Genomic DNA, 15059 nt, shown 5'->3' with positions numbered 1-15059 from the left:
TGCTCGCAGCTAACAGGGTAGGTGAATTTAAACAATGTCTGAGTTGAAAACGCATCTTGTTGTCATGTAAGGGCCCTGTTCATGTTGCACAGACATTTTAATTGCATTTTGTGTCTGTTAAGAGGCACAAAGGTACTCTTTATCTTATGCCCCCAAAACTGCTGTTTTAGCTAAGTGGGAGCTCTCGGCATTAGCTGCAGCAGCTCCGTGTTGCTACCACCGATTCGGCTCGTTTTTTTTGCTATCGACAGTACTCACATAGGTATAGCGATCAAGATTAATGTAAAAACTGCCCGGAGTTCTCCTTTAACTACCCACTGTTAGCACTGTCAGGATCAAAGAAAGTAGTCGGGTACAACACATTGAACTAGTTGTCTTTATTGTTAAATTGAACTGCTTGTAGAAGTAAGAAGAGTTACCAATAATTCTGGAGGGTACTGTACATACTCAAGGCTCAACCACATAGTAGTAATCATGGATCTTTGGCTAAACTGTTGTTTACCATGGTTGTTATAGTTAACATTTACAGACCATAATATGTAATGGTGATTAGATACCTGATCTACTTCATAGGTGTCCCGTTAATCAGAATTACAGTTTATTCCGATTTCTAAACGACAGCAGGCACAACTGGAGTCACGTGTGCAAAACTCAAACCACAGTCTGCCCAGCAGCAGTTCATGTGGACCAGACTCTAGTTAGTTTTTCATTGCTTGAACACAGTTTTCAAAACTCTACACACTTATCCCATGTCTTTAACCACAACGTGAACAACACTGTGTATTTACAGCACTTAGTTCAAATGCTAACACACTGCAGTCTAAACTGTTAACCACACATTCAGAACAGAATAGATTTCAGTCTGGAGCCTATCAAACACTGCTGATTGGAATTTTAGCTGAAAGCCTAAGCAGATGTCTAGTTTTAGACTAGTTAGTGAACATATATGGTATTTATACAGAGAAAGATCAGAAAGACTTTTTTTTGTGTACAAACACCAAATAAGAAGGAAACAATTATACACTGTAATGTTAGAGAGAAACAGGTAAAAGAGCAAAGATACCAACATGTCCAGGTCAGATGTCTGACGTTATGTACACAGCTATAAAAAAAAGGTGAAAAACACTTTATCTTTACAATAGTAAAACTGCGTTCTTACTGTTTTTCAGAAAGTAATGGAGGTGAAAGCAATGGAAACACCCCATTCATTAGTATTTAGAGATGATGAAGACATCCAACGTGATGAAGAGAACATGATGCTGGAGAGAGGCAGGATTAGTCACTATTCTTTGTTACTGTTATGTACCTTTAGTTTTTTTTCCCAGTAATTCCATAAATTACTAGAGACAAAATACTAAATTGAAGAAAACTGCTGATTTTCATTCCTTCTTGTTTACCTTACATAAAAACTGGTATATTATACAATCTATATCTTTTCCTTAAATAAACTATTGAGTAGTGTCAAGTCACTCAAATTGCGCAAACTGTAAAAATGAGAAAGTTAGTAATTTGTGTATTGGTGTTTGATGCTAGTGTTTTTCCTCTCAGTGTGTTCTGAGTGACAGTGTGTGTGTGTGTGTGTGTGTGTGTGTGTGTGTGTGTGTGTGTGTGTGTGTGTGTGTGTGTGTATCTCAGTGAGGATTGTTCTGAGTGTTTCTCTGCACTGAGCCTGTTCTGAGATGTGTGTTAAGAGTTGTGTTGCTGTGAATGAGTTGTGCAGCTGATGTGAACTGTTTAGTTCAGGTGACTGTTGGTAGTGCAGACTGTAGTTAGAGTTTTGAACATGTGGCTTCAGTTGTGCCCACTGTCGTTTAGCAATCGAAAAAAAACTGTAATAGCCACCCTACCAGCCAATCAGAAATGAGTATGTCTTCTCTCTGGGTGATAATGACTGGTAATTCACAGAATAGTTTTAGCACACATCTGAGTAAAAAAAAAAGATTTTACACAATGATTGTTTTACATTACAGTTTTTTTCAATTGCTTAAGCACAATTTTGAAAACAGGGACCATTTTTTTCATAACACTACACACAATTAGCACAACCACACACCCAATTATCAGAACACCTCAGATCCTTTGCAAAATCAAACACTCTTGCAAAAACTATACACTAATTTATAAAAACCATATTTTGTTACCATATGAGACACACATGTTCCATTTGACTTAATTATGTTTGAACTTGTTACACACTGCTGTTGCTAACCTAAAACACTTTTAGCAATTCTACTTCTTAGTGATTAGAGTACTGTAAATGAAGTACACAGAGAGAGTGCAAATATACAATAAGTTCACCAAACACTACACAAGACCAATTCTGCAGACTGAGGAAAATATAATGTATTTCTCTCCATATACCCAAATCAGTCAACATGTCAACATGGAGAATCACAACAACAACATGTCCCAGTTTTCATACAGCTACTACAGTAGTGTGCATAACACTGTTAGCTCAGCAAACAACAGACAAGCATCAAATACTGTATCCAGTACAGGTTACAATTACAGAAAAAACAACAACAAACTAAAAAATGATCTGAAAAAGTACAGAAAATACTAGACATTATGTCTTCGCCTAGCTGTATCTGGCCAGAGAATTTCATCAACATCACAGGAAATATCCTCATTGGCAAGACAACCGTCTTGAATGTCGAATCCATCCTTGCACAGCTGGGGCGTCGACTTGGTCACAGGCGTCCTCCATGGCCTGAATGAGGGGTACCTGGGCCTGGGGCCGGAGATTGTAAACTCTGGCCCCAATGTCTACAATTAAGCAATCATGTGTTTGCGTACCTGGTGGCTGTGTTTAACCAATTGGTTTCATGGGTGTGTTCATTTGAAAGCCTTTGCTTTGAAATTGCAAGGAAATGACATCATGATAGATTTCTGTGTCAAATGCATACAAGTGTGTTTAGTGTTTCGCAAATCACTGTGTGTGATTTGCGAAACACTAAACACACTTGTGACTTTGCAAAAAGTGTGAAGCTGACCATGTGCTTACAGTGGTACAAATCTAGGCCAGTGTTTTGCTCCTTGAGTGTAAGGTTTTGCTAATTGTGGGAAAGTTTTAATTTTAGTGTGTAAGCAATTGAAAAAAACTGTAACAAGACTGGACAAACAAACTGAGTCCCTAGTTCACCCACAACTGCTATGGACTTTCTAACCCCTGGTAGCTGGCCTTGGTCCTGAAATGCTTGAAGCAGAGCTAACTAGAGAGTGATGTCCACTGGCACCCCCTGTGAATAAAGGGAACATCAGTATAGAACTAGTAGTTAAATCAAAGTCCTTTTAGGCAAGTCCCTCCATTCAACGGCCATATTGCTACGCATTTTGGGCAATTATTGGGCATCTTTTTTGGGCATAACTGTGCGTGCGCAAGGCTTCACTACACCAACCACGTTCCAGCGGCAAGATAAAAACACATGATTGGAACAATGTATTCACATGTCGACTTTTGGCCACGGAAGGGGCGGGATATGTGTAGACTACTGCCGTATTGGCATTAGTAACTGAACCCCATGCATTTCTATGGACGATTTTTGAATGCTGTGTCTCCTCATTAGAAAGTCTCAGGTTAATTGGAGGAGTAAGGTGGGGGAGGACAGATAATTCATAACGCTGGACTGTGTGATGTAAGGTTTAGGAGGCAGGTTTAAGTATCACAGAAGACAGAGGAGCGGTGATTTCAGTGCTGTCAATGAAATATGGGCTCCTCCTGGACTTGTTAAGATAACATTTCATACAAATTAATACATGATATTAGGCTGTCAAACAAGACTATAAAACAGGCAACAGGCACTTTATGAGTAGCAAGACAACAATATGTAACTTTGACAACTTTGGCACTGACAAGATTTGCATATCTTTAAAGAAAAGGTTGAATCAGATTTTACAGCTACATGGTTAATCAAAAACAGAAAGCAGTGTTTACATCTCACAAACTAAAGACACCAAGCTCAAAATCAGGTGACTGTGTATGTAGTTGTTCAGTGTCTTCTTCATCTGTGACGATGACGTGTATCATGTCTGTGATGACAGCTTTTGGTAGGCACTCTTCCTCTACATCTAGTTGATGTGAGGTCTTTGGAGGAATATTGTGAAATTGTGAACATCAGTAAATGTATTGACAGAATATGGGGGTGCCGTTTGTAAAGCAGCTCACGCTGAAAATAACAGCAACATTTTGTCACATTTAGCTTCAAACAATGCTTAAAAAACTGGTATGAATTTTTGAGGGTCACTTTTTTGCACATTTACAACAATATTTGTCAACTTAGAGATATTTTAAATAGTTAAATCCAAATATTAAATGTTACACCTACATGTTAAATGTTAAATCTAAATTTTAAATCTAAATATTAAATCTAAATAAAAATTTTGAATCTAAATGTTAAATCTAAATGTTTCAGGTGAAACTAAATATTTAACCAATATGCAAATTCAAAATGCATCTCGAAACATTTAGGTTTAGATATAACATTTAACATTTAGGTGTAACATTTAATATTTGGATTTAACTATTTAAAATATCTCTAAGTTGAGAAATATTGTTGTAAATGTGCAAAAAAGTGACCCTCAAAAATTCATACCAGTTTTTTAAACATTGTTTGAAGCTAAATGTGACAAAATGTTGCTGTTATTTTCAGCGTGAGCCGCTTCACAAACGGCACCCCCATAACAGAAGGCAGTGTTCACAACAACATAACAAAAGACACCGACCTCTAAATCAGGGGACTGTGTCTCAGGAGGTATTTGTTCAGCATCCTCAGACTCTTCCAGCTCCATGTCAGAATTTCTTTCTTCAGTGGGTACTCCTTGTGCCTCCCATTCCTAAAGTGTGTCAGAGATTGTTTAACAGGTTATAAAAAGTTTACTATGTTAATTGCATAGCCTACACAGACAGATGATGTGCGAACTGTGTTAATAGTTTAGGAAAGTTATTAAAAGTATTGAAAAAAGTGTCATAGCGATTGTGAAAAACTGTATTGAGAAACAGCTGATTGAAGTTATGCAAATAGATCAATCACAGCTGATTCCCTTCTAGGAAACACACTCAGGTGTTGAGGTTCTTTCAATCGCATGATCATATGGTAGTACAGTAAAAGATGACCTATTGGAACAATATACTGTAGATGAACACAGAAAATAAGAAAAATGTCTTCACGAGGGAATGTACAAAAAGATATCATGTGAAGGCCCAACTACTTAAATTAAAAAGTCCAGAAGTCAAGAATTGAAAACCATCTTTGGCTTTGGAAGGACAGTTCAAACACACCACATTTGTTTCTTCTAGTCTGAGTCAACAGTTTGTAGTTGAAGTAATATAACCACAGCCATTTTCCATTTTCCAATCTACTGTAGCGTAAGTTTTTGTTTTTATGTCACGGTTTTCGTCGCTGCCTGAGAAGGAACTGCTGTACTCATGCTGTTGTTTATTTGGTTTCCATTACTTCAGGAGTGATTTAGTACATGATAACAGGAAGAGGTGAGTCAGTTGAGACTCCATTTAGTGTGAAGAGAACAGAGCAGGAGGAGGAAACTGAAGGCTGAGGCAGGGTGAGTGTTAATCCTCATTACTAACATTTATTATTTTACTGTCAAAGTCTCTGAGTCTGTTTTCTCCCTGTGGACTGTAGAGGAAAGAAATGTTAGAATGAACTCAACAGTTTGATTCATCTGGACACAAAGTGCTGATTGGCTGAATCATTAATGTATAACAACTGACGGAGTTCTGGATGGTTTTATTTATTTGTGTGTGTGTGTGTGTGTGTGTGTGTGTGTGCGCGCGCTCCCAGTCAGTGTTCCTGTTTTACCTCTCAGACTGACTTCAGATCAGAAGATGAGTGATTTGGAGGAAGAGGAGGACGGAGCAGAGTCTGTAGTATCTGGCTGTCAGTCTATGAAGAGTGACCGGTCGATGCCATCACCTCCAGACTTCAGTAATGAACTTGGACCCACAGACTCAAAGTCAGAGAACTGTTTTTTAAGACTGCTATGACAATTTTTTCAATACTTTTAACAACTTTCCTAAACTCTTAACGCACCAACACACCTACAACACACAATTGACAAAACAGTTAATTTTATGCTCAAAATCACACATTGAAAACTAAACTCTTACACTAATTTTCAAAATACAATAATTCACTAATACAATATACTGTGTCTACCAAAACAATGCAAACATGTCTCAAAATCAAATAATTCTTCCAAAACACAAACACATGTTCTCTTCCAACAGGAACATTTAGTCAATCATAGAATAATGTCATAAAAACACTAACATCACATGGAATTACAGAAACTACATTATTTGATATGTGTCAGGTCTGCCCTTATACAATAATAATAATAGACAATAGTATATTGTATTGATCATAGATTGTGTTTTGCACTGCAGTTTCTCTTGAAGCCACTACATTTTTGTGTTGTTGGGTTTAGTTAATGCATGCATATTTTTTTTCAAGATTATTTTTTGGGCTTTTCCGCTTTTATTTGACAGGACACAGCTCGTTGAGAAAGAGGAGAGAGGGAGAGGGGGGGAAGACATGCAGGAAATCGTCACAGGTCGGATTTGAAACCTGGACCTCTGCGTCGAGGTATAAACCTCCAAGTATATGTGCGCCTGCTCTACCCACTGAGCCAACCCAGCCACCATTTAGTTTCTTTTGCTGCAGAGATTCAATACAAAAAATGAATGACCCATCTCAGAATATGAAAAAAAGGAGACAGAGACAGAATTGTCCTGGTGCTCCTCTTCCTCTCCCTCGTGAAGGCATTTTTCTTATTTTCTGTGTTCATCTACAGTATATTGTTCCAATTGGTCCTCTTTTACTGTATGTACTACAGTAACATATGATCATGGGATTGAAAGAACCTCAACACCTGAGTGTGTTTCCTAGAAGGGAATCAGCTGATTGATCTATTTGCATAACTTCAATCAGCTGTTTCTCAATAAATGCATGTATAAAATGCAGGGGATATATTTGTGTTTAAATTTACAATATGATCAGCTGTTCACTTTGACTTTAGCCTATAAGTTAGGTTTAAAACATGATGTTATCTGTTCTGACATACAGTGTGAAAGCATTTGTAAATTGGTCAATAAAGATCCATTGTTTTGGTCTTGGTGGAGCTTGTGTGTAAAAGTAGTTCAAGCATTTTAAATGTGTGTTAACTGTATGCATTTTGTGTCAAAGCAACAAGAAATGTGTTAAATGTATAGCCTACACAGACAGATGTTGTGCTAACTGTGTTAAGAGTTTAGGAAAGTTGTTAAAAGTATTGAAAAAAGTGTCATAGCGATTGTGAAAAACTGTATTGAGAAACAGCTGATTGAAATTATGCAAATAGATCAATCACAGCTGATTCCCTTCTAGGAAACACACTCAGGTGTTGAGGTTCTTTCAATCCCATGATCATATGTTACTGTAGTACATACTGTAAAAGAGGACCCATTGGAACAATATACTGTAGATGAACACAGAAAATAAGAACAATGCCTTCACGAGGGAGAGGAAGAGGAGCACCAGGACAATTCTGTCTCTGTCTCCTTTTTTTCATATTCTGAGATGGGTCATTCATTTTTTGTATTGAATTTCTGCAGCAAAAGAAACTAAATGGTGGCCGGGTTGGCTCAGTGGGTAGAGCAGGCGCACATATACTTGGAGGTTTATGCCTCAATGCAGAGGTCGAGGGTTCAAATCCAACCTGTGCCAATTTCCTGCATGTCTTCCCCCCCTCTCCCTCTCTCCTCTTTCTCAACGAGCTGTGTCCTGTCATATACCGTAAAGGTGGAAAAGCCCAAATAAAATCTTAAAAAATGCATGGTGAATGCATGCATTAACTAAACCCAACAAAACAAAAATGTAGAGGCTTCAAGAGAAACTGCAGTGCAAAACACAATCTATGATCAATACAATATACTATTGTCTATTGTATAAGGGCAGACCTGACACATATAAAATAATGCAATTTCTGTAATTCCATGTGATGTTAGTGTTTTTATGACATTGTGCAGTGATTGACTAAATGTTCCTGTTGGGAGAGAACATGTGTTTGTGTTTTGGAAGAATTATTTGATTTTGAGACATGTTTGCATTGTTTTGGTAGACACAGTATATTGTATTAGTGAATTATTGTATTTTGAAAATTAGTGTTAGAGTTTAGTTTTCAATGTGTGATTTTGAGCATGAAATTAACTGTTTTGCCAATTGTGTGTTGTAGGTGTGTTGGTGCGTTAAGAGTTTAGGAAAGTTGTTAAAAGTACTGAAAACATTGTCATAGCGATCCTAAAAAACTGTAACTCATTAATATGACTCATTTTCAGATTCCTCTGCTGTTTTCTATGGATTTTGTGTTTGTATATTAAAGTTTCCACTAAGACAACTGATATAAACTTTTGTGCAGCAGTTTGTGTGTTTAGCATAATTGACTTTAAAAAAGATAATATAAGGATTAAAGTAACATTAATAAAAACATGTTGGTGTTTGCAGAGTCCAGAACAAGAGACGGAGAGCAGAGTCTGTAGTATCTGGCTGTCAGTCTATGAAGACTGACCGGTCCAATGATCATCCTCCAGACTTCAGTAAAGAACCTCGTTTTAGACCTATTTCTAAACTTCCCTTTTTATCTAAAGTCTTGGAGAAAGTTGTTTTTAATCAACTTCAATCATTTTTAGATGATTTCAGTATTTATGAAAAGTTCCAGTCTGGTTTTAAGCCACAGTACTGAAACTGCCCTTCTAAGAGTCTATAATGACCTTCTCTTAGCGGTTGACTCAGGAAAATCTGCTGTTTTAGTGCTCTTAGATTTGACTGCTGTCTTTGACACTGTCAACCACTCTATCCTCCTATCCCGACTCAAACAAAGTGTTGGCATTACGGGCATAGCCCTAAAATGGTTTGAATCTTACTTGAAAGATAGGAGTTTTGCTGTCCACCTTGGGAATTGCTCTTCATCTGCTGCCCTTCTTTCTTGTGGGGTCCCCCAAGGCTCCATTTTGGGACCCATGCTCTTTGCTCTGCACATGCTGCCCTTAGGGTCCATTTTTAAAAAACATAACATTTCTTTCCATTGTTTTGCAGAGAATGTACAAATCTATTTGCCTGTTTGGTCGTGCTGTACATTTTAGTGCCTGTGTAGATGGTCTTGGTACTTTAGGTTCCCATATTCGTCCTTTTACCAAGAATCTGGGTGTGATTATGGACAGCGCTTTTAAATTTGACAAACAGATAAGCTCTGTTGTTAAAACCAGCTTCTTCCAGCTGAGACTTTTAGCTAAGTTCAAGCCTTACCTGCTACGCAAAGACTTTGAAAGAGTCATACATGCATTTATTACGTCCCGCTTAGACTACTGTAACTCTTTGTATTTTGGATTGGATCAGTCATCCCTTCGTCGGTTACAGTTAGTCCAGAATGCAGCAGCTCGACTTTTAACCGGGACCAAAAAGCGCGACCACATTACACCGGTTTTGGCCACGCTCCACTGGCTAAAATTGTATTAATTGTTTGCAAGATCTTAAATGGGTTGTCGCCTTCTTATTTATCAGAGCTCTTACATGTCCACACACCTGTCAGAGCACTGACGTCGTCCAATCAGATGCTCCTCGATGTGCCCAGATCCAAGTTAAAAAACAAAGGTGAGCGAGCCTTTTCATTGGCTGCTCCGAACCTCTGGAATAGTCTACCTATTCATGTAAGAAAAGCTCGGACCATTGAAACGTTCAAGTCCTTGCTTAAGACCCATAACTATGCACTGGCTTTCAATTCAAGTTGAGCTTTGATATCTTGACCTTTTTCTACTGTTTATTTTGTATTGTATATTGTGTATTGTTTGTGTATATTATTGCTTTGATTTTTGGTGCTTGTTAAGAACTTTGGTCAACTATGGTTGTTTTTTAAACGTCCTATATAAATAAAATTGAACTGAACTGAACCTGGACCCTCAGACACAAAGTAAGTGAACTGATACCAACTCATTTATATGACTCTCACAGGAAGTTGTCAACAGTAACATTACCAGTTTGCTTTATTTGCAATTGTTTCTTACAGTTTATTCCGATTTCTAAACGACAGCAGGCACAACTGGAGCCACATGTGCAAAACTCAAACCACAGTCTGCCCAGCAGCAGCTCATGTGGACCAGACTCTATTTAGTTTTTCATCGCTTGAACACAGTTTTCAAAACTCTACACACTTATCCCATGACTTTAACCACAACGTGAACAACACTGTGTATTTACAGCACTTTGTTCAAATGCTAACACACTGCTGTCAGAACTGTTAACCACACATTCAGAACAGAATAGATTTCAGTCTGGAGCCTATCAAACACTGCTGATTGGAATTTTAGCTGAAAGCCTAAGCAGGTGTCTAGTTTTAGACTAGTTAGTGAACATATATGGTATTTATACAGAGAAAGATCAGAAAGACTTTTTTTTGTATACAAACACCAAATAAGAAGGAAACAATTATACACTGTAATGTTAGAGAGAAACAGGTAAAAGAGCAAAGATACCAACATGTCCAGGTCAGATGTCTGACGTTATGTACACAGCTATAAAAAAAAATGAAAAACACTTTATCTTTACAATAGTAAAACTGCGTTCTTACTGTTTTTCACAAAGTAATGGAGGTGAAACCAATGGAAACACCACATTCATTATTATTTAGAGATGATGAAGACATCCAACGTGATGAAGAAAACTTGCAGCATGATGCTGGAGAGAGGCAGGATTAGTCACTACTCTTTGTTACTGTTATGTAATACTATATCAAAGAAAACTGCTGATTTTCATTCCTTCTTGTTTAACTTACATAAAAACTGGTATATTATACAATCTATATCTTTTCCTTAAATAAACTATTGAGTAGTGTCAAGTCACTCAAATTGTTCAAACTGTAAAGATGAAAAGTTAGTAATTTGTGTTTTGGTGTTTGATGCTAGTGTTTTTCCTCTCAGTGTGTTCTGAGTGACAGTGTGTGTGTGTGTGTGTGTGTGTGTGTGTGTGTGTATCTCAGTGAGGATTGTTCTGAGTGTTTCTCTGCACTGAGCCTGTTCTGAGATGTGTGTTAAGAGTTGTGTTGCTGTGAATGAGTTGTGCAGCTGATGTGAACTGTTTAGTTCAGGTGACTGTTGGTAGTGCAGACTGTAGATAGAGTTTTGAACATGTGGCTTCAGTTGTGCCCACTGTCGTTTAGCAATCGAAAAAAAACTGTAAAAGCATCATATGTCTTTTACTAATTCCATTCAAAGATATAGTGTCCTTTCTCTCAAGAGTATTTGGATCAGGATCAGAATAAGATCAGTATTACTACTGTGAGTCCATTCAGCTTTACAGATATCACACAGGGCTAATAAACAATGTGCTTCTCACATCACACGTTCACTTAGTATGATCATTACTAAACATTGTGCCGAAATATGAACAATAACGTTGCCGTCAGCGGGCTTATTTTCTAGCTAAAAAACAACCTCAACCTTTCCTACAGCAGAGAGGAGGAGAAATAGACACTTCCCTGACCTTTTCACAAACACAACAACGTCTCCTCCTGCTCAGAAAACTCTGAACTTTTCCCATCAGCAATGACTCTGTTTTCTTCATCACGTTGGATGTCTTCATCATCTCTAAATACTAATGAATGGGGTGTTTCCATTGCTTTCACCTCCATTACTTTCTGAAAAACAGTAAGAACACAGTTTTACTATTGTAAAGATAAAGTGTTTTTCTCATTGTTTTTATAGCTGTGTACATAACGTCAGACATCTGACCTGGACATGTTGGTATCTTTGCTCTTTTACCTGTTTCTCTCTAACATTACAGTGTATAATTGTTTCCGTCTTATTTGGTGTTTGTACACAAAAAAAGTCTTTCTGATCTTTCTCTGTATAAATACCATATATGTTCACTAACTAGTCTAAAACTAGACACCTGCTTAGGCTTTCAGCTAAAATTCCAATCAGCAGTGTTTGATAGGCTCCAGACTGAAATCTATTCTGTTCTGAATGTGTGGTTAACAGTTTAGACAGCAGTGTGTTAGCATTTGAACTAAGTGCTGTAAATCTACAGTGTTGTGTAGGTTGTTGTTAAAGTCATGGGATAAGTGTGTAGAGTTTTGAAAACTGTGTTCAAGCAATGAAAAAACTAATTAGAGTTTGGTCCACATGAACTGCTGCTGGGCAGACTGTGGTTTGAGTTTAGCACGTGACTCCAGTTGTGCCTGCTGTCGTTTAGCAATTGAAAACAACTGTAAAACATCCAGATTTCTTTTTGGAACGCATCATGTTTTAGTTTTTTCTGTTTACTCTCACACGTGTCCATCTGAACAACTCACACACACACACACACACACACACACACACACACACACACCACAAACCACTAGGTGTGGACGGCCTTGATGGTAAACTGGTTGCAGACCTAATTGCCCCTGTTATCTGTCATATTATAAACCAAAGTTTAAGTGAATGTCTATGCCCTCAGGAATGGAAAATTGCTAAAATAATTCTGCTGTCTAAAAATGTAAGGTTATTAAGGGGTTAAGGTTATTAAAATTATGGAGAGTATAGTATGTGAGCAGATTATAGAATATTTTTCTTTGAATGACTTAACAACTGATTGTCAACATGCTTATAGAAAGGACACTCAACAGCTACCGCTCTAACTCAAATGACTGATGACTGGCTGAGAGATATTGAACAAAAGAAACTAGTAGGTGCTATTATGCTTGATTTTACAGCGGCATTTAATATCCTTGATCATAATTTATTATTGAAAAAACTTGAATGTTATGGTTTCTCTCAGTCAGCAATGTTATGGATGAAGAGTTATTTAACAAACAGGCAACAACTAGTCTTTTTTAATGGTAGCTACTCGGATGTTGGAGCGCTTAGCTGTGGAGTTCCCCAGGGAAGTTGTCTTGGGCCACTGTTATACACTATTTTCACAAATGATTTATCACTTGTTTTTAATAAGGTCAGTATATCGATGGATGCAGATGATTCAACTATTTATGTCTTCATCTACATTTCATGAGTTAAACATCACCCTATCACAAGAGCTGCAATTGGTGGTTGAATGGATAAAGAAAAATAAGCTAGTTTTTAATATTTCAAAGACGAAAAGCATGATGTTCGGTTCACATTATACTCACATTATGAGTTGAAGCTTTGCATAAATGATGGATCTGTTGAACAGGTCCATGAGACCAAACTTTTAGGAGTTATTTTAGATAGCAAATTATCATGGACTAAACATATAAATAACATGGTTGTTAAGATGGATAGTGGTGTGTCTGTTGTTAAAAGCTGTGCACCATATTTATCACAAAGCTCAACCAAAGTAGTAGCTAAAGCTTTAATATTGTCTAATCTTGATTATTGTTCAGTGGTATGGTCTAATGCAACTCAAGAAAAAATAATTAAATTGCAAGTGGCGCGTGTATAGCGTTTAGGTGTGGATATCGGACAAATGTTGTTACAATGCACAAATGTTTAGGTTGGTTATTTGTAAGAAATAGATTATTCTATTCATTATGTGTTTTTTTTAGGAATATTCTTGTTACAAAGAAACCATCTATTTTGTATAATAAATTACCTTTCAGTTTAGATATACACGACTATGCGACTAGACATGCCACAAGAGGTTACTTTACCAAAAGCAAAGACAAATAGTGTTAAACGAATGGTCATGTATAGAGCAATGCAAGAATGGAATGTGTTACCTGAACAAATAACACAAGAAAGCAGTAAAAGGAGATTTAAAAGTTTAGTTAAAACATATCTATTGATTAAAGAAGTTGAGTAGACAAATAAACAACATAGGTTGAGGTTTAACAATATACGTATGTTTCTCAATTGTGAGATATGTCCAGAGAGGATGAAAGACATGTTATAGTATGATAGTATGTGGATATACCTGTCTTAAAAATGTGTTCAACCTAAAAGTAAGGAATGCCCAATGACTGCACTGGTGGTGCTGTCTATGTGTCTGTCCTTGTCTTATGTGTGTGTATTTTTGTTATTTTGTCATGAAATGATAGTATATGTTTAGTTTTTGTTTTATAATTCTTATTTTTTATTGTTTATGATGTTATGTGTATTTATTATTATTGCATTGCCACATTTTCAAGTAAGTTGTAAGGACCTCAGGAAGAATAGCACCTGCAATGCAGGAGCTAATGAGGATCCTAAATAAACAAACAAACTCACTCAAAGCAGATAGTATACGTGAAATAAAAACAGGACACGTCATTTCACTGTGTGCAGTGTTTAACTATGTTAACTGACCGTAATAGTGTGTAATGATAAAAAACAAAACAGACAACGGTTGTGTCTCAGAGACCGGGCAACAGCCGGGACATTGAGAATCCACGCACGAGAGGAGATGATAGTTCCAGTCACTTCATCATGTATTCACTTCGTTGAAACAAGAGAAGAAAGCCTCACTGATGTGAAGAACAGGACAGAGAAACATATAGAAATGCTCTCTGCAATGTAATGTTGACTTTGTTAAAGTCACAGTGAGTCACGGCAATGCCGGTAAAGTGGTTGCAAGTGTGTTTACACTTTCAAAACTCCACGCAGACAGCGTATATAACGGCGAGGTGAATTTTAATGCGTGTTTTGAAGTGTTTTTTTCCCGAAGTAATTAAAAACTCAAATGTTAATTTGCACATTGTTTACACAACAATCACGATATTATTGTAGACGATATATGGTATATCGCCCACACCTACACACAACACACACGCTCACACATGCACACACACACGCTCACACACACACACACACACGCACTTGCTCTATGGAGCTAAAAGAGTCTCAATAAAGATAAATGCACACACTACATTCACATATGCACACACATGATTCATAAATACACACACAGGATACACAAATGCGCACAAAATTCACAAATACACACACAAAATTTAAAAAGCACACAAGATTCAGAAATGCACAGGACAAGATTCAGAAATGTATTTCTGATGCAAACACAAATATATCTTGATTTACAAACTGCTTGCGGTCTATGAACTTCACTGCATTTGTG

At 37.2% G+C, this 15059-nt stretch overlaps 1 protein-coding gene and 1 long non-coding RNA gene across 2 annotated transcripts in view; both read right to left on the bottom strand.

Annotated features, from left to right (window-relative positions):
* Positions 1–6357, bottom strand: part of LOC118494365 — an 11643-nt gene extending 5286 nt beyond the window's left edge. Inside the window, exons 1-2 of the long non-coding RNA XR_004896493.1 lie at positions 6345–6357; positions 4067–4068 (exon numbers count right to left, since the gene is read on the bottom strand). This is a non-coding gene — a long non-coding RNA (uncharacterized LOC118494365). The remainder of the gene's footprint in view (positions 1–4066; positions 4069–6344) is intronic.
* Positions 1–15059, bottom strand: part of LOC116057839 (protein NLRC3-like) — a 556293-nt gene that overhangs the window by 69996 nt on the left and 471238 nt on the right. The gene's annotated exons all lie outside the window — the stretch shown is intronic.

This window comes from Sander lucioperca, chromosome 23 (genome assembly GCF_008315115.2).
Source record: "Sander lucioperca isolate FBNREF2018 chromosome 23, SLUC_FBN_1.2, whole genome shotgun sequence".
NCBI classification, from domain to species: Eukaryota; Metazoa; Chordata; class Actinopteri; order Perciformes; family Percidae; genus Sander; species Sander lucioperca.
The sequence above is the reverse complement of the archived record's forward strand: the minus strand, read 5'-3'. Positions and strand labels throughout refer to the sequence as shown.